Source organism: Lolium perenne, chromosome 4 (assembly GCF_019359855.2).
Source record: "Lolium perenne isolate Kyuss_39 chromosome 4, Kyuss_2.0, whole genome shotgun sequence".
Classification (NCBI taxonomy): domain Eukaryota; kingdom Viridiplantae; phylum Streptophyta; class Magnoliopsida; order Poales; family Poaceae; genus Lolium; species Lolium perenne.
In genome coordinates, this window is record NC_067247.2 from 212,848,268 (window position 1) to 212,871,403 (window position 23,136).

Genomic DNA, 23,136 nt, shown 5'->3' on the forward strand with positions numbered 1-23,136 from the left:
AAGCCGAACAAGGAAAGTTTGGAGCTAGACCTTTTGTAAAACTAGTCGTACCCGGACAGACTTCTTGAGACCTGGCCTCCTATATAAAGGCCAGGAGAGGGGCTGCCGAGGGACAAAATCAATCATAGCAACTTTAGCCACCTGAAGCCTAGAGCTAGGTCGCCGCAGCACTTAGCCTCTCAACGAGATCACAGCCGAAACCTTCGGCACCCCATTGTAACCCAATATTCTCATAATCAAGATCAGACAGGTAGGACGTAAGGGTTTTACCTCATCGAGGGCCCCGAACCTGGGTAAATTGCTCTCCCGCTTGTCTGTTCACCGATGTCTCGTGTCAGCCTACAGGATTCCATCAACCCTAATCCCCAATCGGAGGGCATTGCCGAGGAGTACCCTCGACATCCCTGGTACTCCAGCGCACCTCCTAGTCGTCATCTTCTCTTGATTTGCTTCCTGGTTGCCGTGTTCACCGTGTGGCCGCACGTTTCCGCCGCAGGCCTCGACGTCAGCGAGCTCTCCGGCGACCCCTTGACGACGGCGCCCCACCTTCTGGTCGAGCTTGATGAGACGCATCGAACGGTACCATGCACGCTTCCAGGGACCCTCTACATCGCCCGCACGCCTCGACGCCGTCTGCCCGTGGTCACCGTCCTCGCCGCAACGCGCGCGGCACGCACCGCATCGAGCACCTGGCGGGCGTGCAGGGATGCATCGCCACGTCAGCGCCACACTGGCCCCCGGGCCTGCCTGTCAGCCTGTGGGCTAGCTCCACCTCGGTGAGAAAACGCACCCAGATCCAGACCTGTGCAATTTTGCACCGGGGTCCCTGCACTTTCCTTTCTGTCAACCCGTAGTCCTGGTTTTGCTATTTTACACGAAAACCCCCTGCACGTTTTACAAAGTAACCCGGGGTCCTCCCCCTTTTTTGAAATTAAATCTGAGACCTTTTCTATTTAAAATAAACCCTTTTCTATATATTTAAATACTAAAAACTAATATGTTAATAACTTTTAATCTGTAACTCAAATGAAAATGTGTTATATATGAATTTCGATCAGAAAAATGTGAGGAACATGATTATACAATCCATTCATCTGTTTGCATCTCCCATCATGACGCGCATTGATAGTTGTGTATGTATATCTAACATATATGCGGAGTATTCCGGATTTCCAACTAGGGTTTTCCCCGCTCCGTTTAATATTGAAGTAGATCACCCTTGCCATGTTACTGCCATTCTAAAAACCATTAACTTTGCTGGTAACTATGCAACTCCAACCTAAACTGTTTGTCCGGGGTTTCGACTCCGCTTAAATGGATAAGTGCATCGCATCATATCTGCCATGTCATGCATATCTTATCTTGCTCATGCCGGTTCTTTATCCGTAGTAGTAAGACTTGCATGCGTTGTATGTGTTCCAGCATTTGCTACTTCACGGATAGGACCACGAAGTGTTGATGTGAGATACGACGAGTTCTCCGACAAGCTCTTCTGCAGCTTTTCACAGGCGAGCCCTCTCTCTTCGCCTATTTTACTCTCTCCCTCGCACTGCTATCCTTATGTTGTGATTCTTTATCGAGTCACGTGCCCTATTCCACTTGTTTACCATAATAATCCTATATGAATCATTCCTTACCCATAGCCGTTGCTTGATGTTTGAGCCTTGCGAGTCGTAGGCGTGTTTAGGCTCTGTTCTTTATCTCGATCTGTTATCGGGATATGTTGGGTTGTTGGGAGGTTATCACATGCTATATCAGTTGTTGGAGATACGCATGATTTACTTAACTGTTAACAACTAGAATTGTAAGCAGAGGCATCTGTGAGCCCCTTTGCGAAAGCATCGGAACTTTGACTTGCTAATGTCCCCTAGGACCCGAGTTCTTGTTATCTGTTCCGAGATTGAGCGCTCTACCCGTACATGGGGGAGTGGGACCCCCATCACCCACTACCTTTCCTCGAGTCTGTTTATTGGGAGCCACAACCTTGGTTTTTATTTGCTCATATGCACGATGCACGATTTACTTCTTGTTGCCTTCGGGTGTTTATATTCTGTATTGTACTCATATTGCGTGCCGACTTATCCTTGGTCGGTCGTTAGTGCCCGCCTTGGATGCCATCGCAACCTCCGGGTCCGTATCGGAGTACGGCCGAACTTCGTCACGGGTAGCTTAGTTGGGTGGCTCCCATTAAACTTTCTCTTGCATTGGGAACGGTCTTGTTGTGAGACTCCACCTGTAGTAAGTGGGTTCGAGCATGCGTATGGTTACATTTGGGCAACCCCTGCAGGGTGTACATCTTATCAATAAGCCGTGTCCGCGGTTATGGACGACTTGGAATTGTTGTAACATCCCAAGTTTTTAATAAAAGGAACAAGAGAGAGATTTCAAGAATCCAAAAATCAGAGCCAACAAAAAAAATTTCTCATCATATAGGACTATGCATATAGCTCACCTTTTTAATTATTTGAGTGTGCTTTTGCCATGATGCTTGCTTATGTGTTCTCTCTTACTCCAAAACCCTAGCAATGATCACTTGATCATCCAAAGCCAAAGAAAAAGAAATTGGAAAAGAAATCATAAAAATCAATTCCACACACACATATGGCCTATGCCATTTTTGCAAAACTTTAACCTAGACCATTTTGGTTTGCACCATTAGTTGTAAATGGATACTAAACACTTATTAACATTTTTGGAAACACTCAAACTCAATTCAAATCAAATTTGAATCAAATTTGTGCTCACATGTGATTATGGTCATGTGTGACAATTTCAGCATGGTACCCACTTTGAGCCCCTGGTTCTTAATTTTTTTCTTTCTACACTTGGCCAATTCTTTGCACCTCTTCCAAGACCACATCAAGGACAACAACTTTGCTCAAAACACTCACCTCAAACTCTGTCTCAATTTCAAACTAGAAGCAAGCCAAGTGGAGACATTGAAACAAAACTAAGATCATATGCCATTTTGAGATTTTGCAAACCAATTCCAAATTGACCCAAACCAACACCATTCTACTCCATTTAATATATGATTACAACCCACCAAAAAGAATTGCAAAATTCAAAAATATTTTTCTTTCGGGCATTACATCAAACACCTTTAGGGCAGGGTACACAATGTTGCCCATGCTAGAAATTGGAGAGGACTTGGTCCAACCTGAGCCACCACAGCAACCCCTGGACCCTCCTCTCACTTCACCACACCAGTACCACCACTTGCACTGATCTTTGTTTGATCAAATCAACAAGACCATGCCATGCCGTGGCATGGCATGCCACCCTCATGCCACCATCGCCTCTGGTCACCACAGGCCTGCACCACCATGCCATTTCTCTTCCTCACACTCACCTGACCCTGCCCAACCATTGACTCGACGAAGCCATGCATCGGAGACGCCAGAAATCGCCGTGCATAGTGGCGCCCAGACACGCCCAGGCACGCGCCAGAGCGCGCATGGCATCCACCCTGGACGCGCCAGAGCGTGACGACGCACGCGTCCTCGCTTCACCTCAGCACCTCCTCTCAGCGCCAGTCGACGTGCGACGGCACACTGAAGCGCCTAGACACGCCCACTGGTCCGCGGGAACGCCATGCTCGACGACCACGACTCCGTTCACCCGCCGCGGCATTGACACTTCCCATCAAGCTCCCCATCGCCACAGAGCCTCTGCCGCGCCACGATCAAGCGCGTCGTCATCACCAGTGCAGCAGCAACCAGACGCGCCCATGTCTTGCCCCTTCGCGACCCTAGAACGGCGACGACGACGACGACCCCAGCTCCGCCCTACGGCCACCTCCCGTTCCTATAAAAGGAGGGCTTCTCCCACCGAATTGAGCACACCAATCTCTTCCTCTCCTCACCACAACTCTCCTCGCCACCTCAATTCAGTCGATTAGCCACTGCATAGCTCGAATCGCAAGATCGTCGCCGCCGCCAGTACACGGAGTTCGCCGGAGAAGGAGACCACCCTAGGCGACGCCACTGCTACCGTTGGCTTCCTCATTGACGACACGGTCCCTGTGCACATCTCTGACGACCGCCGGAGCTCCGACGAGCTCGCCGACCCCCTACCGCCGTCGCCAGTAAGTCCCCCTCTCGCCGGCGATGACGAAGCACCTCGGCCGTCGATCTCACTTCTAATCGCACGGCTATCCTCTCTCGTACCGTTTCGCTGGAAAATTCTCAATGACAGGTGGTCCCCACCAGGTCAGCTGGCCCGCTGCGAAGCTGGGCCGGCCCATTTCCTTCCGCACTGCACAGCCCGTTAATTCTCCCGCCAGACCACGTTTCAAATCCAAAATTGAAAAATAGAGAAATAATCCAATCTGATGTCAACTTTGAAATTAAATAGGGACAAATCTACTGGGCCAAATTTTACAAATTTTATATATTTGGAAACCTTAGGAAATTATCTACACAATGCCACTGGGTTGAACCCTAGATCTATTATAGAATTAAAGTGAGAAAATAAACAAGACAGGGACTTTTCTGCCTTAGATTAATTACTAAAAATCAACCATACATGCTTTTAAGTTAATTCCAACTCCTATAATTCACATTTCACTTGTACTAATTGTTTCTGAAAAAATATGCCATGCTTACTTTGAATGATCATGGCTTAGTTTAATTAAAGGACTTTATGGCTATTTCTAGTCAAAGATATTGTCCAGAACTATTAAGGCCCAATTCGGTGCCAGTGTTTTTAGAAGTGTTTGGGCCGGTTTTAGGGTGTTTTTTTCGGGCTCCATGAAAACACCCCAAAACACCTCAAAACGCGTCTGGTCTGTTCGGGAGGCCGGTTTCGGCCCGTTTAGGCCCGACGAAACCGGCCGAAACCCGTCGGGCTGGGGTGGAACGAAAACGCGAGCCACCCCTCGCGTTTCTGCGTGGCGGCGAGAGGGCGACGTGGGCGAGCGGGAGGAAGACGACGCCGGTCGCCGCTCCAAGACCACGCCGCCGCCGAAGCTCCCTCCACGCTCCAAGACCACGCCGCCGACGCTTCCCCCTCTCAGGTACCTACTCTCTCCTCTCGACCTCACCGCCCCCAACCTGGCGCCCATAGCCAACCCCTCTCAGATCCACCGCTCCAAGATCCGCCGGGATGGCGGTCGACGAGGGGCGTCTCACGCGTCGTCCGGCCAGCTCGGGTGGCATCCAGTTCTCTGTGCATCGGTAGTGACTAGAGGAGCACCAGGGGCCACGCTGCCCTTCCTAGATTAGGCATTGTCGGGCGGAGCTCCTTCCCGGATGGGGCTCTCTTCCTCGTATTGGACAGCTCCATCCAGTGAGTCCTCCCTATCATGCTCTCGTTTTTATTTTTGGGTTTCTTGGACGCTGGCTGGATCTGTAACTTGTTCGTGTTAACTGAATGTTGATCATTGTTAGTCGATGGGGATGATGCGGTCGAGTAAGTGTGAGGATTGGAATTGCACTCCTATTTATCTGGTTCTCTAGAATTTAGGGTGTCTTAACTGAAGATGCAATACAGTGGGCTATACACATGGATAGTGTTCTTTTTTTATTTCTTAACCGAAAGGTATCCCCACTGTAGAATCCACAAAACGTTCAAAATGGCAATGACAAAAGTAGGCGTCAGGATCTAATACGTATGAGATTGCCAGTCTTGTAAGTCCGGAGACTTGTGTGTGAGGTTCCAGCCTTTTGGTTTCAGCTCTGTGTTTGGTGCAAATGATGTTTAGGTCTTGCCTATTCTCTGTTTGGTGGAAATTATTGGCCTGGAGCAAAATTTGTCTTGCTAGCTCCTGTTTAGTTCAAATAATCTGAAAGGAAATTTTCAGCCAAATACGCACATCTCGCTGTAGATGTCTCACTATATTAATTTAAGCACCGGCTTGAGTGTGCGAGTAATCTTTCTCAAGAAACTCATACATCAGGATATATCAACTATGAATCAGGGGCTGAAGATACTAACATGTTTGGAGGATAAAATTTAAAACAATGCAGATTATGTTATCACCATCTCATGAATAAACGTTATGTTTACATAACGAATTGTATAGATGAAGATGATTGATTCTTTTGCTATCAATCAAAATGCCGTTGTAAGGTATCATCTGAAAGAGTGGGGCCATTTTGAGTGAAGATATTAGCCATGTTCATTAGGTCAGCTATTGCTCTTAGGATGCCTTCAATTGGCGTCTGAATTCTGAAGCTAGCATCTGCACCCGGCTGGACTCTAGCGCCGCGCGCGGCTCGTGGCCATAAAACAACTAGCTAATGCATGTGGTTGTATATTAGTATTTGATGGTTTACATCTTGTTTCCTGGCAGGAAACAAGTTGCTTGGACTGATTTTCTTGTAATATTGAAGGGAACAAGCATGTTTTTAAGAGGACTCTCCCGGGCTGAGTTGGTGCCTTATTCAACATCTTGTAGTTTCAGTACTTCGCTCAGAACCATGTGCCTATCCACTTCGAATTTCTCTATTTGTTTCATGTCTCCCAAAAATGGACTATGAAATCTGAGGCTATGAGCTAACTGTACCATGGTTGTAGCTGTGATGAACAGATGCTATTGTTGCTGTAATGCATATTTATGTATTGATTGCGAGATATGATCTTGTAGTGTGCTAAAGATCATATTTTTATTTGCGATACAAATATAGTTTAAACTGTAAAAAAAAGATCGAATTTTTATCTATTTGTGTTGAATACACTTGAATACACTGGTTTGTAAAACAAGTGTGCCAAACAAGTGTTTTGACAAGTGTTTTGGAAGATAGGGGTTTTGTAGTGTTTTGGGTAGTGTTTTGGGTGGTGGTTGTTTTCACCCAAAACACCCCTCAAAACCCCCCTCAAAACTCACAAAAACACTGGCACCAAACAAGGCCTAAGAAATCTTATGGGAGTGTTTCTCTCATTTAAATCTTGTCACCACCAATTCAAAATGAAGTAGAGACTCTGGTCATTTAGGTCTCATATGAATTGTTGGTGATACTCCCTCCGTCCCAGTTCACAAGGCAAAGTTTTCAAATATCTTGGCCCAAGGTGAATTCTCATTGGCTCTAAATTTCAATGGAAAACTATTAACATCGGCACTGCAATTAATTGGGAAATTAAAAAGAACTTTATTTTCTACCCATTAATTGGTGGGATACGAAAGGAGGAGTCTTTTGCATGCAATAATGAATCAGTTTTACTCCCACATTGAATACAAATGTGCCTAGGAGGTGAGACATTTTGGGACAAGTATTTTTTGGAACTTTGCCTTGCGAACTGGGACGGAGGAAGTATTAAATCTTTACCATGCGAGGATTAAATGGTATGAGGTGCTCACCTCATTTAAATCATTTTCTTAAATGATAAGTGTGAAGAGGTTGACTTTGGTCAACCTAGGTCACATATTATTCATGAGAGAAATTAAATATTAATAAGATAATGAGAGGAAACTATTTCTCTAAGTAATTAAAGGTAACATCCAAATTAGTATGAGGGGAAACTATTTTTCTTAAATAATAAGAAAAACACATCCACCAACTTAATAGTAATGTGTGTGATGCTAGTTTAAGTGTGTGAATCATGAGTGTGCCTAGTTTAGTAAATAAGTTTGGTATGATGATTGTGTACCCCGTATTCGTATTTTAGACGCTAGTACCGAGGAGTATCAAGAGGAGGAGGAGGTCTACTTCCAAGGAGAAGAAGACCACTTTGACCAATTCCCCAACCAAGGCAAGATAATACTCTTGCAAAGTGCAAAGCTCACCATGAGCAAGGCATTACCCCATTTACTTTATGCTTATAATCCTAATTCCCAGTTTTACTTTCCAAGCTTTACTTACTTTTGTTTTATCAAAGTACTTTTGATTTATGATTCACTTGGTTAGTATTGGATTAGTACAAGAGTATCAAGGTTAGCCTAGAAGCAAGGCAAAGTACTTAGCACCCCTCATACCTAGATGCTAGTGCTAAATTAAAAATGACTACTCTAGATGGGAACATGTGTTTATGAAATGATGATGTTGAAAACCTTGGAATGGTGAGTCATTTCCATTGAAAGATTTTGAAGGTGAATATGACATGAATTTGACTTGGTGAAATGACTAAAACTGATGATTGAGTTGGATGCGATACCATTCCAATTTTTGAGTACCCCCACAATACCTGATTATGGGTAAGGCTTAGCTGGAAATTTATGTGTCTTAGTATGGGTTCCCTCTGAACACACGTCATAGGGGTTATGCTTGAGGCTACCTCCGTTGTTGAGAAATGATGTGAATTGAGGTGAATTGTACGGCCAAGCCCTGTGCAGTTCCCGGGGTAACAATTGGTTTTCACCGGGAGGCCAAACTCATGGGGAGAGGTGCCTATACTAGGGTGTGTAAGTGAAAGGTTAACGGTTGATGATCCGCGTACTGAGTTACGATTATTCGGGGTTTATCCCTGACGGATGTAATCAAATGTTGTGGCACAAGTGTGCAACCTCTGCAGAGTGTAAACCTATTCGAATAGCCGCGTCCGCGGATATGGACAATTGGAAAGGCCATACTGTTTCCGTCATCAGAATTTATATCTTTATGACTGGTGAATTTGAACTTGAATTTGAACGGTGAATTTGAATTTGAATCACAACAGAGTTGTGGGAATGACACTAATGTTCCCACTTGAGTTAGTTAGCACATGAGGAGTTGTTTACTAAAATGTTTCTAAACTAAAATTGGCTTTATGCAAATAACCTTAGATCTTAGAACACTTTCAATAGCAATGTTAGTACTTACATTAGTATTAGATTGCGAGTACTTAAAGTACTCACGGCTTTGTCCCTGGCTATTCAAATGGCCAGACTATGAAGCCGAGTAGCAGTACGAGGATGACAATCAGCAGGACGTCTACCACAACTAGGAGCTTCTAACGTCAAGCATTGGCATGTGGACTAGAGAGTCCTTGTATCTTCCGCTTCTGCTATGAACTTGTGTTTGTTCGTTGATCAATAGATCAACTATTCGTGTAATATGGATCAAGTGATTCCAAATTGTAAGACATTATGGTTTGTAATGAATGATGACTGTGATACTTAACTATTATGCCTCGCAACAACAATTTCCTGGGATTGCGATGTATGACATAATAGGCATCCGGACTTAAAAATCCGGGTGTTGACAAGTTGGTATCAGAGCCATTGTTTGACCTTAGGAGACCCTAGTTAGAAATGGACGTTCTGAAAGATTAGTTTCAAAAATGAATGGAGTATTTCTGAAAAACTTAGTCTTTGTCTTCTCCTTGAGTTCTTTGGAAAAATAAGAAGTCATGCTCTTCCTTAGAAATATAACTAAAATTTTGCCACACTTGTTCACTTCTCTAACTTAATCCTTCACTTTCAGATGGAGCCCGTGAACACGAAGTTTTACCAGCTCGGGAATGGGGGAAGCTTGGTCTTCGAGCACGACCTCAACGCCCTTTCCGATCACCTTGATCGCCCGCACCCGGAGTTCCACGGAGTTCAGGTCACGGACCAGCCAGGAGGCGAGTTGCAGTGGATCATCACCGCTGACTTGAGGGGCAAGATGGAGCCTCCCACTTCTGAGAGGATCCTCTTCTCCTTCAGGGAGAGCAACTGGCTGGATGGACTTGCCCGCGCACTTCAGGAGGGACTCGCACGCCTATGCGGGATGAGCGGGGAGGCACTCAAGGACCCTCGCTTTTCTCACCTTGCGAGGCGTAACTCTGCTGGAGAGCCCATGGACATGTCGCCCCACCCAGAGCTGAAGCACCATGTGGAGCATCTTGACTTCATCCTGTACCACACTCAGCAGGATCTCGACCACGCCCGTGAGTACGCCAACCAGACTCACGCCCACATCATCGAGCAAGGAGAAGCTATCAAGCTGCTCGCCAGGGTCCGCAGGACTCTTCGCCTACAGCGGACGAAGAAGGATGCCACCATCACTCGCCTCTGCGAGAAGATAGCAGCACTTGAGGCCACCATCAAGAACCAGGAGGAGCAGATGAAGAAGATGGAGGAAGATGGAGACGACATTCAGGGAGGAAGTGCCTTCTTGAGTGACGACGACGACTTCGAGGAGGACGAGAACACCGAGGAGGAAGACTATGAGTTCCTCGATGCTGGAGAGGATGACCACATCGCCATAGATGATGAGTAGTTCACTTGTGCACTATCGTAGGTGTGAGTTGTATCCCGCCCCATGTATCGTAGCTTGGAGAAGAAGGGTTCTTAAAATCCTTAGTGTGTTAGCTTGTAATGTGTGTTGTTTGTCATGAATGAATGTATGTTTGTGTCATCATGAAAATACTTCAAGTTTTAACTTTTGAACTTAAACACAAAACAAGCCATAGAGAATTTCCCTCTTATCTCATGATCTATCTCAATGCTCAGATGGCCCCTCCAACTCGCAACGCGACTCAAGACGCAATGATGCAGATGTTGCAAGCTATGCTGGAAGGTAGAGAAGCAAGAGGAGCTGAAAGGCAAGCCAACATTGCAGCACTTCAACAGCTTGCCAACAACAATCAAGGCCATCATGATCACCCCGGATCAAAGCTCAAGAACTTCCAGAATACCAACCCGCCAGTTTTCAGCAAGACCGAGGAACCACTTGATGCAGATGATTGGCTCCAAACTATGGAGAACAATCTAGAAGTAGCTGGAGTTGAGGAAAATGAGAAAGTGATGTTTGCCACGCACTACTTAGCAGGACCAGCAAGATCTTGGTGGACAAGCACCCGTGCCATGAACGCGGACAGTTTATGACTTGGATTGATTTCAAGCTCAAGTTCAGCAAGTACCATGTGCCCCCGGGTCTGATAAATAAGATGAAAGATGAATTCCGTGAACTAAAGCAAGGCCGGATGTCCGTGGTGGAATACCGCGACAAGTTTCTAACATTGTCAAGGTACGCCCCGGATGAGACTGATACTACTGAGAAGAGGAAGGAAAGGTTCCTGAACGGACTGCATGATGAGATGCAGACTGTGTTGATCAACATCCCCTTCGCCGACCTTGAAGCCCTTGTTGACTCCGCCATCCAAATGGAGGGCAAACTGCACCAAGCCAGCGAGAACCGCAAGCGCCGCATGATGAACCAGAGTGGGCCTAGCAATGCCCCAAAGTATCGCCCCAACTCAAGCGGAGGCTTCCGGAACAACAAGCCCAGTGCACAGATGTCACGTCCGGGTTATCAGAACCGGAGTGGAGGAAACTCGAGGCCAGGAGGCCACTACAACAACAACAACTACAACAACAACAGCAACAGCAACACCAACACCGCACCAAGGACTGGGAGCAACGCCATCCCCGTTGCGACCAAGGACAAGGCCACCATCACTTGCTATGAGTGTGGTGTAGTGGGGCATTACTCCAATGAGTATCCCAAGAGGCTCGCCAAGCTCGCAGGCAACCCCACACCACCCGCTCAGCAGCAACGCCGTGTCTCCACCGGCAAGAAGTTCGCCCCCAACAACCCGAACAACCGTGGAGGTCGCCTCTACCACATGAACGCCGAGGAAGCCCAGGAAGCACCTGACGTAGTGCTGGGTATGTTCTCTGTTAACTCAATACCAGCCAGAGTGTTGTTTGATTCTGGAGCATCGCATTCGTTTGTTATCGAAGATTTTGTGTGCACTAGTAAGATTCAACCAATCAGCTTGAAACATGTCATGATAGTTCAAATACCTGGATCAACAACTAAGGCTAGAAAATTTTGTAAATATGTACCCATCAGAATTCATGAAATAGACTTTTATGCAAACTTGATTGTTCTGGGAACAAAAGGATTGGAAGTAGTCCTGGGTATGGATTGGATGGCGAAACATCATGGATTGATAGACTGCGCCAAGAAGGCCATCACCATGACTAGTAGCACCGGAATAATAATAGAACACATGTCTGAAAAACTACCCAGAAATTTCACCTGCAACCAAAGTGTAGCCAAGCCAACTCTGGATCAAATCAGGGTCGTTTGTCGATACCCTGATGTGTTTCCGGATGATCTACCGGTATGCCCCCGGATCAGGATATCGAGTTCATCATCGAGTTAATCCCTGGAACGGGACCTATAGCCCAGAGAGCCTATAGCATGAACCCCGCAGAGCTAGTGGAACTGAAGAAGCAACTGGATGATATGTTGTACAAAGGTCTGATTCGACCAAGTGCGTCGCCTTGGAGATCACCAGTTTTGTTTGTGGATAAAAAGGACGGTGCCACTCATTTGGTTACGGATTATCGTAAGCTTAACGATGTCACCATCAAGAACAAATACCCCTTGCCAAAGATAGAAGACCTGTTTGACCAGCTGACCGGTGCCCAAGTATTCTCAAAGATTGATCTGAGGACAGGTTACCACCAACTGAAGAACCGAACAACAGATATTCCGAAGACTGCCTTTACCACCAGATATGGACTGTATGAGTACAATGTTATGTCCTTTGGACTAACCGATGCCCCCGCTTACTTCATGCATCTCATGAATAAGATCTTTATGGAATTCCTGGATAAGTTTGTCGTTGTTTTCATCGACGACATTCTTATATACTCCAAATCAGAAGAAGAACATGAGCAACATTTGGAAGTGGTCCTAGAAACCCTGAGGCAGCACAAGTTGTACACCAAGTTTAGCAAGTGCGAGTTTTGGTTGAAGGAAGTAGGATTCCTGGGACACATCTTGTCTGCAGGAGGAATTGCTGTAGATCCCGCTAAAATCAAAACCGTTGAGGAATGGAAAGCCCCAACCACCCAGACTGAAGTCCGAGCATTTCTGGGATTAACGGGATATTACCGCAGATTCGTTGAAGGATTTTCCAGCATCGCAAGACCAATGACTCAACTGCTGAAGAAGGACAAGAAGTTTGACTGGAATGACAAATGTGAAGAAAGCTTTCAGCAGCTCAAGCTCAGATTAACCACAGCCCCAATACTGATCATGCCCGATGTCACCAAGCCATTCGATGTCTATTGTGATGCATCCAAGATTGGTCTTGGATGTGTGTTGATGCAAGGAGGCAAGGTGATATCATACCTGTCAAGGCAACTGAAGCAACATGAATAGAACTATCCAATTCATGACTTGGAGTTAGCCGCCGTAGTCTTAGCCCTGAAGGTTTGGCGTCATTACCTCATGGGTAATCGATGCGAGATATACTCAGACCACAAGAGCTTGAAGTACATTTTCACCCAGAAGGAGCTGAACATGAGACAACGCAGATGGATAGAATTAATCAAAGATTACGACATGGAAATTCACTACCACCCCGGCAAGGCCAATGTGGTAGCGGATGCCTTGAGCAGACTGCCGTGTGATACGCGTACAGCACGCGTCCATTGGGAACCCCAAGAGGAAGGTGTGATGCGTACAGCGGCAAGTTTTCCCTCAGTATGAAACCAAGGTTTAATCGAACCAGTAGGAGCCAAGAAGCACGTTGAAGGTTGATGGCGGCGAGATGTAGTGCGGCGCAACACCAGGGATTCCGGCGCCAACGTGGAACCTGCACAACACAAACCAAGTACTTTGCCCCAACGAAACAGCGAGGTTGTCAATCTCACCGGCTTGCTGTAACAAAGGATTAGATGTATAGTGTGGATGATGATTGTTTGCAGAAAAAGAGAACAAAGATTGCAAGAGATTGTATTTCAGTAAAGAGAATTGGACCGGGGTCCACAGTTCACTAGAGGTGTCTCTCCCATAAGATAAGCATCATGTTGGGTGAACAAATTACAGTTGGGCAATTGACAAATAGAGAGGGCATGACCATGCACATACATATTATGATGAGTATTGTGAGATTTAATTGGGCATTACGACAAAGTACATAGACCGCTATCCAGCATGCATCTATGCCTAAAAAGTCCACCTTCAGGTTATCATCCGAACCCCCTCCAGTATTAAGTTGCTAACAACAGACAATTGCATTAAGTATTGCGCGTAATGTAATCAGTAACTACATCCTCGAACATAGCACCAATGTTTTATCCCTAGTGGCAACAACACATCCATAATCTTAGAGATTTCTACTTCCCTGCATTCACGGAGACATGAACCCACTATCGAGCATAAATACTCCCTCTTGGAGTTACAAGCATCTACTTGGCCAGAGCATCTACTAGTAACGGAGAGCATGCAAGATCATAAACAACACATAGACATAAATTGATAATCAACATAACATAGTATTCTCTATTCATCGGATCCAAACAAACGCAACATATAGAATTACAGATGGATGATCTTGATCATGTTAGGCAGCTCACAAGATCCGACAATTAAGCACAATGGGGAGAAGACAACCATCTAGCTACTGCTATGGACCGATAGTCCAGGGGTAGACTACTCACACATCACTCCGGAGGCGACCATGGCGGCGTAGAGTCCTCCAGGAGATGATTCCCCTCTCCGGCGGGGTGCGGAGGCGATCTCCCGAATCCCCGAGATGGGATTGGCGGCGGCGGCGTCTCTGGAAGGTTTTCCGTATCGTGGCTCTCGGTACCGGGGGTTTCGCGACGAAGGCTATTTGTAGGCGGAAGGGCAGGTCAGGGGGCCACACGAGGGCCCCACACTACAGGTCGGCGCGGCCAGGGCTTGGGCCGCGCCGCCCTAGGGTGTGGCCACCTCGTGGCCCCACTTCGTCTCCTCTTCGGTCTTCTGGAAGCTTCGTGGCAAAATAGGACCCTGGGCGTTGATTTCGTCCAATTCCGAGAATATTTCCTTACTAGGATTTCTGAAACCAAAAACAGAGAACAAAGAATCGGCACTTCGGCATCTTGTTAATAGGTTAGTTCCAGAAAATGCACGAATATGACATTAAGTGTGCATAAAACATGTAGATAACATCAATAATGTGGCATGGAACATAAGAAATTATCGATACGTCAGAGACGTATCAGCATCCCTGCTTAGTTCTGCTCGTCCAGCAGTAAACGATAAACAAAGATAATTTCTGGAGTGACATGCCATCATAACCTTGATCATACTATTTGTAAAGCATATGAGCTGAGATCAAATCATTCAAAGCAAGTATCTATATTGACATAAGAGATGATAATGCAAGAGTTAGACAAGCTAGAAGTTTTCATGAACTATTGCTTTAAAGACATGCAACCGTACAAAGTTCATTAAAGATGTATTAAGTATTCAGCATAGAAGTTCTATCCTTCATTCCAAGCATCAAGTAAATTTTCACAACATAAGAAGGATTCAGTCAAGTAAACATAAACATGAACGTCATGAATCAACTGTTTCGAAGTCTACTCAACCGGTGAGCGCAAGCATTTGGTATTAGCACCAGGATGTTATGGCATAAAGAACGTTAATGGGGTTTGGAAGGCCAAATAGAAGAAAGGCTTGCAAAGCTGTAAATGACCATTAGACAAGAGGAAGCCTTATGATCGAAGCTATGCAAGGAGTAGTGATTGCCATGCAACGGATGCACATAGAGCTATATGTGTATGAAAGCTCTCCAATGGAACTAGTGGGGGTGCATCCAACTCGGTTGCTCACGAAGACCTAGAGCGCTTTTGAGGAGGCTCATCATTGGAATATACAACCCAAGTTCTATAGTGTAAATTCCCCACATAGTTATACTAGTAAAACATGAAAACTCTCTCATATGAATGTAGGTGCTGAACATGAGCACAAATGATGACTATGAATAATGCGGGTGCTAAAACATGAGCACAAGTGTGGATAAAAGATAGTAATGCTGCCCCCTTTTTTCTTTATTCTCTTTTTTTTTTCTTTTTTCTTTCTTTTCATTTTTTTTTCTTTCTTCTCCTTTTTTTTCTTTTCTTTTTGGTGGCCTCCACGGCTCTTTTCATTTTTAGGGGCAACATCCTAATATGACAACACACTTTTTGGTACAAATAACTCATAATGAATGAAACATGATGTATAAAACTGTATGCCTCTGCCAGTGTAGCAGGATGTGCAATGATCTAGCGTAACATGGGTAAACCACACATCAGCTGTATATGATCATGCAAAGCAATATATAAATGATAAATGACAACATGGCATGTAATGTAAAAATGGATGTTGCATGGCAATATATCTCAGAACAGCTATGGAAATGCTGTGGTAGGTAGGTATGGTGGCTGTTTTGAGGAGATGTATGGGCTTATGTGCAGGAGAACAAGAGAAAGTTCTCCCACGGGTTTGGATGTACCGGCGAAGTATGCACAATTCTCATTGTGAGCAAAAGGCAATGCACAGTACCGAAGAGGCTAGCAAATTTGGATGGTGGAAGTGCCAAAAACCGTAGCTTAACATTAGTCAAAAAGAACTCACAAGCTTATTGCAAACAACTAGCAGGTTCATCATTAAGAGCATGATTAAAATTTACTCCAAGGAGGGCCGTTCACGGTGGCACAAGTACCCCGCTAGCTCCCTCGACCTTCAGCACAACTTAGTTATTACGATGAACTCTCAGACATGGAAAGCTATCAAGTCCAACTACGCCTTCAACTATTTAAATAGAGTTTGTAGTACGGCACAAGCTTAAAGACAACAATCCACTACTAATTTTAACTCATTTATCCAGCAAGCCTTACCATCTAAATATCTCAAAACATTTGCAAAGAATCAAGTTATCAAAGCTCAATGTTCTACAAGTATTTTATTATTCACTACCACATGCAACATTTCCCGTTTCCAACCATACAACAATTTAACGAAGAAGAAACTTCGCCATGAATATTATGAGTAGAGCCTAAGGACATACTTGTCCATATGCTACAGCGGAGCGTGTCTCTCTCCCACACAAAGAATGCTAGGATCCATTTTATTCAAACAAAACAAAAACAAAAACAAACCGACGCTCCAAGAAAAGCACATAAGATGTGATGGAATAAAAATATAGTTTCAGGGGAGGAACCTGATAATATTGTTGATGAAGAAGGGGATGCCCAAGGCATCCCCAGCTTAGACGCTTGAGTCTTCTTGATATATGCAGGGGTGAACCACCGGGGCATCCCCAAGCTTAGAGCTTTCACTCTCCTTGATCATGTTGTATCATCTCCCTCTCTTGATCCTTGAAAACTTCCTCCACACCAAACTTAGAACAACTCATTAGAGGGTTAGTGCACAATCAAAATATACATGTTCAGAGGTGACATAATCATTCTTAACACTTCTGGACATTGCACAAAGCTACTGAAAGTCAATGGAATCAAAATATCCATCGAACATAACAAAACTGGCAATGCGAAATAAAAGGCAGAATCTGTCAAAACAGAACAATTCATGTTGACGAATTTTATCGAGGCACCAGACTTGCTCAAATGAAAATGCTCAAATTGAATGAAAGTTGCGTACATATCTGAGGATCACTCATGTAAATTGGCATAATTTTCTGAGTTACCTACAGAGAATTTTGCCCAGATTCGTGACAGCAAAGAAATCTGTTTCTGCGCAGTAATCCAAATCTAGTATGAACTTTACTATCAACGACTTTACTTGGCACAATAAAACACTAAACTAAGATAAGGAGAGGTTGCTACAGTAGTAAACAACTTCCAAGACACAAAATAAAAACAAAGTACTGTAGCAAAATAACATGGGTTGTCTCCCATAAGCGCTTTTCTTTAACGCCTTTCAGCTAGGCGCAGAAAGTGTGTATCAAGTATTATCAAGAGACGAAGTGTCAACATCATAATTTGTTCTAATAATAGAATCAAAAGGTAACTTCATTCTCTTTCTAGGGAAGTGTTCCATACCTTTCTTGAGAGGAAATTGATATTTAATATTACCTTCCTTCATATCAATGATAGCACCAACAGTTCGAAGAAAAGGTCTTCCCAATATAATGGGACAAGATGCATTGCATTCAATATCCAAGACAACAAAATCAACGGGGACAAGGTTATTGTTAACGGTAATGCGAATATTATAAACTTTCCCCAAAGGTTTCTTTGTAGAATGATCAGCAAGATTAACATCCAAATAACAATTTTTCAGCGGTGGCAAGTCAAGCATATTATAAATTTTCTTAGGCATAACAGAAATACTTGCACCAAGATCACATAAAGCATTGCAATCAAAATCTTTGACCTTCATCTTAATGATGGGCTCCCAACCATCCTCTAGCTTTCTAGGAATAGAAACTTCGCGCTCTAATTTCTCTTCTCTAGCTTTTATGAGAGCATTTGTAATATGTTTCGTGAAAGCCAAATTTATAGCACTAGCATTAGGACTTTTAGCAAGTTTTTGTAAGAACTTTATAACTTCAGAGATGTGGCAATCATCAAAATTCAAACCATTATAATCTAAAGCAATGGGATCATCATCCCCAATGTTGGAAAAAATTTCAGCAGTTTTATCACAGGCGATTTCAAATAGCTTTAGCAGTTTCAGGCAGTTTCTCGCGCTTTGCATTAGAAGTGGAAACATTGCCAACACCAATTATTTTACCATTAATAGTAGGAGGTGCAGCAACATGTGTAGCATTAGCATTACTAGTGGTGGTAATAGTCCAAACTTTAGCTATATTATCTTCTTTTTTATTTTCTTCTCTTTCCCACCTAGCACGCAATTCGGCCATCAATCTTATATTCTCATTAATTCTAACTTGGATGGCATTTGCTGTAGTAACAATTTTATTATTAAGATTCTCATGAGGCATAACTTTCGATTTCAAAAGATCAACATCAGCAGCAAGACTATCAACTTTAGAAGCGAGTGTATCAATTTTCCCAAGCTTTTCTTCAACAGATTTGTTAAAAGCAGTTTGTGTACTAATAAATTCTTTAAGCATAGCTTCAAGTCCAGGGGGTGTGTTCCTATTATTTTTGTAAGAATTCCCATAAGAATTACTATAGCCGTTGCCATTATTATAAGGATATGGCCTATAGTTGTTACTAGAATTGTTCCGGTAAGCATTGTTGTTGAAATTATTATTTTTAATGAAGTTTACATCAACATGTTCTTCTTGTGCAACCAATGAAGCTAACGGAACATTATTAGGATCAACATTTGTCCTATCATTCACAAGCATAGACATAATAGCATCAATCTTATCACTCAAGGAAGAGGTTTCTTCGACAGAATTTACCTTCTTACCTTGTGGAGCTCTTTCCGTGTGCCATTCAGAGTAGTTGATCATCATATTATCAAGAAGCTTTGTTGCTTCACCAAGAGTGATGGACATAAAGGTACCTCCAGCAGCTGAATCCAATAGGTTCCGCGAAGAAAAATTCAGTCCTGCATAAAAGGTTTGGATGATCATCCAAGTAGTCAGTCCATGGGTTGGGCAATTTTTAACCAAAGATTTCATTCTTTCCCATGCTTGTGCAACATGTTCAGTATCCAATTGTTTAAAATTCATTATGCTACTCCTCAAAGATATAATTTTAGCAGGGGGATAATATCTACCAATAAAAGCATCCTTGCATTTAGTCCATGAATCAATACTATTCTTAGGCAGAGATAGCAACCAATCTTTAGCTCTTCCTCTTAATGAGAAAGGGAACAATTTTAATTTTATAATGTTACCATCTACATCTTTATATTTTTGCATTTCACACAATTCAACAAAATTATTAAGATGGGCAGCAGCATCATCAGAACTAACACCAGAAAATTGCTCTCGCATAACAAGATTTAGTAAAGCAGGTTTAATTTCAAAGAATTCTGCTGTAGTAGCAGGTGGAGCAATAGGTGTGCATAAGAAATCATTATTGTTTGTGGTTGTAAAGTCACACAACTTAGTATTTTCAGGAGTACCCATTTTAGCAACAGTAAATAAAGCAAACTAGATAAAGTAAATGTAAGTAACTAATTTTTTTGTGTTTTTGATATAGCAAACAAGATAGCAAATAAAGTAAAACTAGCAACTAATTTTTTTGTATTTTGATTTAGTGCAGCAAACAAAGTAGTAAATAAAACTAAGCAAGACAAAAACAAAGTAAAGAGATTGGGATGTGGAGACTCCCCTTGCAGCGTGTCTTGATCTCCCCGGCAACGGCGCCAGAAAAAGTGCTTGATACGCGTACATCACGCGTCCGTTGGGAACCCCAAGAGGAAGGTGTGATGCGTACAGCGGCAAGTTTTCCCTCAGTATGAAACCAAGGTTTAATCGAACCAGTAGGAGCCAAGAAGCACGTTGAAGGTTGATGGCGGCGAGATGTAGTGCGGCGCAACACCAGGGATTCCGGCGCCAACGTGGAACCTGCACAACACAAACCAAGTACTTTGCCCCAACGAAACAGCGAGGTTGTCAATCTCACCGGCTTGCTGTAACAAAGGATTAGATGTATAGTGTGGATGATGATTGTTTGCAGAAAACAGTAGAATAGTATTGCAGTAGATTGTATTTCAGTAAAGAGAATTGGACCGGGGTCCACAGTTCACTAGAGGTGTCTCTCCCATAAGATAAGCAACATGTTGGGTGAACAAATTACAGTTGGGCAATTGACAAATAGAGAGGGCATGACCATGCACATACATATTATGATGAGTATTGTGAGATTTAATTGGGCATTACGACAAAGTACATAGACCGCTATCCAGCATGCATCTATGCCTAAAAAGTCCACCTTCAGGTTATCATCCGAACCCCTCCAAAGATTAAGTTGCTAACAACAGACAATTGCATTAAGTATTGCGCGTAATCTAATCAGTAACTACATCCTCGAACATAGCACCAATGTTTTATCCCTAGTGGCAACAGCACATCCATAATCTTAGAGATTTCTATCACTTCCCCAGATTCACGGAGACATGAACCCACTATCGAGCATAAATACTCCCTCTTGGAGTTACAAGCATCTACTTGGCCAGAGCATCTACTAGTAACGGAGAGCATGCAAGATCATAAACAACACATAGACATAAATTGATAATTAACATAACATAGTATTCTCTATTCATCGGATCCCAACAAACGCAACATATAGAATTACAGATGGATGATCTTGATCATGTTAGGCAGCTCACAAGATCCGACAATTAAGCACAATGGGGAGAAGACAACCATCTAGCTACTGCTATGGACCCATAGTCCAGGGGTAGACTACTCACACATCACTCCGGAGGCGACCATGGCGGCGTAGAGTCCTCCGGGAGATGATTCCCCTCTCCGGCAGGGTGCCGGAGGTGATCTCCTGAATCCCCCGAGATGGGATTTGCGGCGGCGGCGTCTCTAGAAGGTTTTCCGTATCGTGGCTCTCGGTACTGGGGGTTTTGCGACGAAGGCTATTTGTAGGCGGAAGGGCAGGTCAGGGGGCCACACGAGGGCCCCACACTACAGGTCGGCGCGGCCTGGGCTTGGGCCGCGCCGCCCTAGGGTGTGGCCACCTCGTGGCCCCACTTCGTCTCCTCTTCGGTCTTCTGGAAGCTTCGTGGCAAAATAGGACCCTGGGCGTTGATTTCGTCCAATTCCGAGAATATTTCTTTACTAGGATTTCTGAAACCAAAAACAGCAGAAACAAAGAATCGGCACTTCGGCATCTTGTTAATAGGTTAGTTCCAGAAAATGCACGAATATGACATAAAGTGTGCATAAAACATGTAGATAACATCAATAATGTTGCATGGAACATAAGAAATTATCGATACGTCAGAGACGTATCACCGTGTCAGTTGAACTCCATGATCGCAATAGAGCAACCCAGCCTGTATCAAGAGTTTGAACAGTTCAGACTAGAGCTGGTGAGCGAAGGATTCTTAGCCAGCATTGAGCTCCAACCCACCTTGATGAGCCAGATAAAAGAAGCCCAGAAGGGAAATGCCAGCATTGACGGAATCAAGAGTCAGATAGCTGCAGGAAAGGCACCAGGATTCACCGTAGATGAAGAAGGAGTTCTTTGGTACAACGGACGCCTATGTGTACCGGTAGATTCAGAGTTGAAGCAAGTCATTCTGAAGGAAGCTCATGATACACTGTATTCCATTCACCCTGGAGGAACCAAGATGTACCAAGACCTGAAGGAACAATTCTGGTGGCACGGAATGAAGCGAGAGATAGGAAGCTACATCGCCAAGTGTGATATCTGTCAACGCGTCAAGGCAGAACATCAACGCCCCGCAGGACTGTTGCAACCCTTACAGATTCCTGAGTGGAAATGGGATTCTGTCGGTATGGACTTTATCACAGGATTGCCCAAATCTAGCAGAAGAAATGACTCCATTTGGGTAGTCATCGATAGGTTGACCAAGGTTGCACATTTCATCCCCGTCAAGACCACCTACCAAGGCCCAAAGCTAGCAGAGTTATATATATCCAGGATAGTCAGCCTGCACGGAACACCGAAGTCAATTGTGTCAGATAGAGGATCTCAATTCACCTCAAGATTCTGGCAGAAAGTGCATGAAGGACTAGGAACCCGTCTAAATTTCAGCATAGCTTATCACCCGCAGACTGACGGACAGACCGAGAGAGTCAATCAGATACTGGAAGATATGTTGAGAGCCTGTGTGCTAGAGTATGGATCCAAATGGGAAGACTGCCTACCTTACACAGAATTCTCCTACAACAACAGCTATCAAGCCAGCTTACAGATGGCCCCCTTTGAAGCCCTGTATGGAAGGAAATGCCGTACCCCTCTGAACTGGTCAGAAGTCGGAGATAGTCAAGTCTTCGGCCCCGATATTCTTCGCGAAGCCGAAGAGAAGGTGCACAAGATCCGCGAATACCTCAAGACCGCCCAATCAAGACAGAAGAGCTACGCCGACAAGAGACGCCGAGAGATGACCTTCGAGATCGGAGATTTTGTGTATCTCAAAGTCTCACCCCTCAAAGGAATGCAGAGATTCCAACTCAAAGGAAAACTCGCCCCCAGATATGTCGGACCATTCAAAGTTCTGAGTCGCCGAGGAGAAGTTTCATATCAGCTTGAACTACCTGAAGAAATGTCCGCCGTGCACAATGTGTTTCACATCTCACTGCTTCGGAAGTGCCTAGAAGTGCCGGAGAAGACCGAAGTGTTCAAGAACATCGACCACAGAGCCATTGATATCAACAAGGATCTCACATACCGTGAAGTGCCTATTCGCATCCTTTAAGAAGGATTCAGGACCACCCGCACCAGAAGTATCAAGTTCCTGAAGATACAATGGAGTAATCACACCGAAGAAGATGCCACTTGGGAACGTGAAGAAGATATGAAAAAGGAATACCCAGATCTCTTTAGTACCTAGTTTTCTTTAGATCTCGGGACGAGATCTTTTGTAAGGG

The 23,136-nt window shown here is 44.3% G+C and overlaps 1 long non-coding RNA gene across 1 annotated transcript; it reads left to right on the forward strand.

Annotated features, from left to right (window-relative positions):
- Positions 1-4,828: 4,828 nt before the first annotated feature.
- Positions 4,829-6,626, forward strand: LOC139838831 (uncharacterized). The gene is made up of 2 exons (XR_011756693.1): positions 4,829-5,017; positions 6,296-6,626. It is a non-coding gene; the product is annotated as an uncharacterized lncRNA (long non-coding RNA).
- The last annotated feature ends 16,510 nt before the right edge of the window (positions 6,627-23,136 follow it).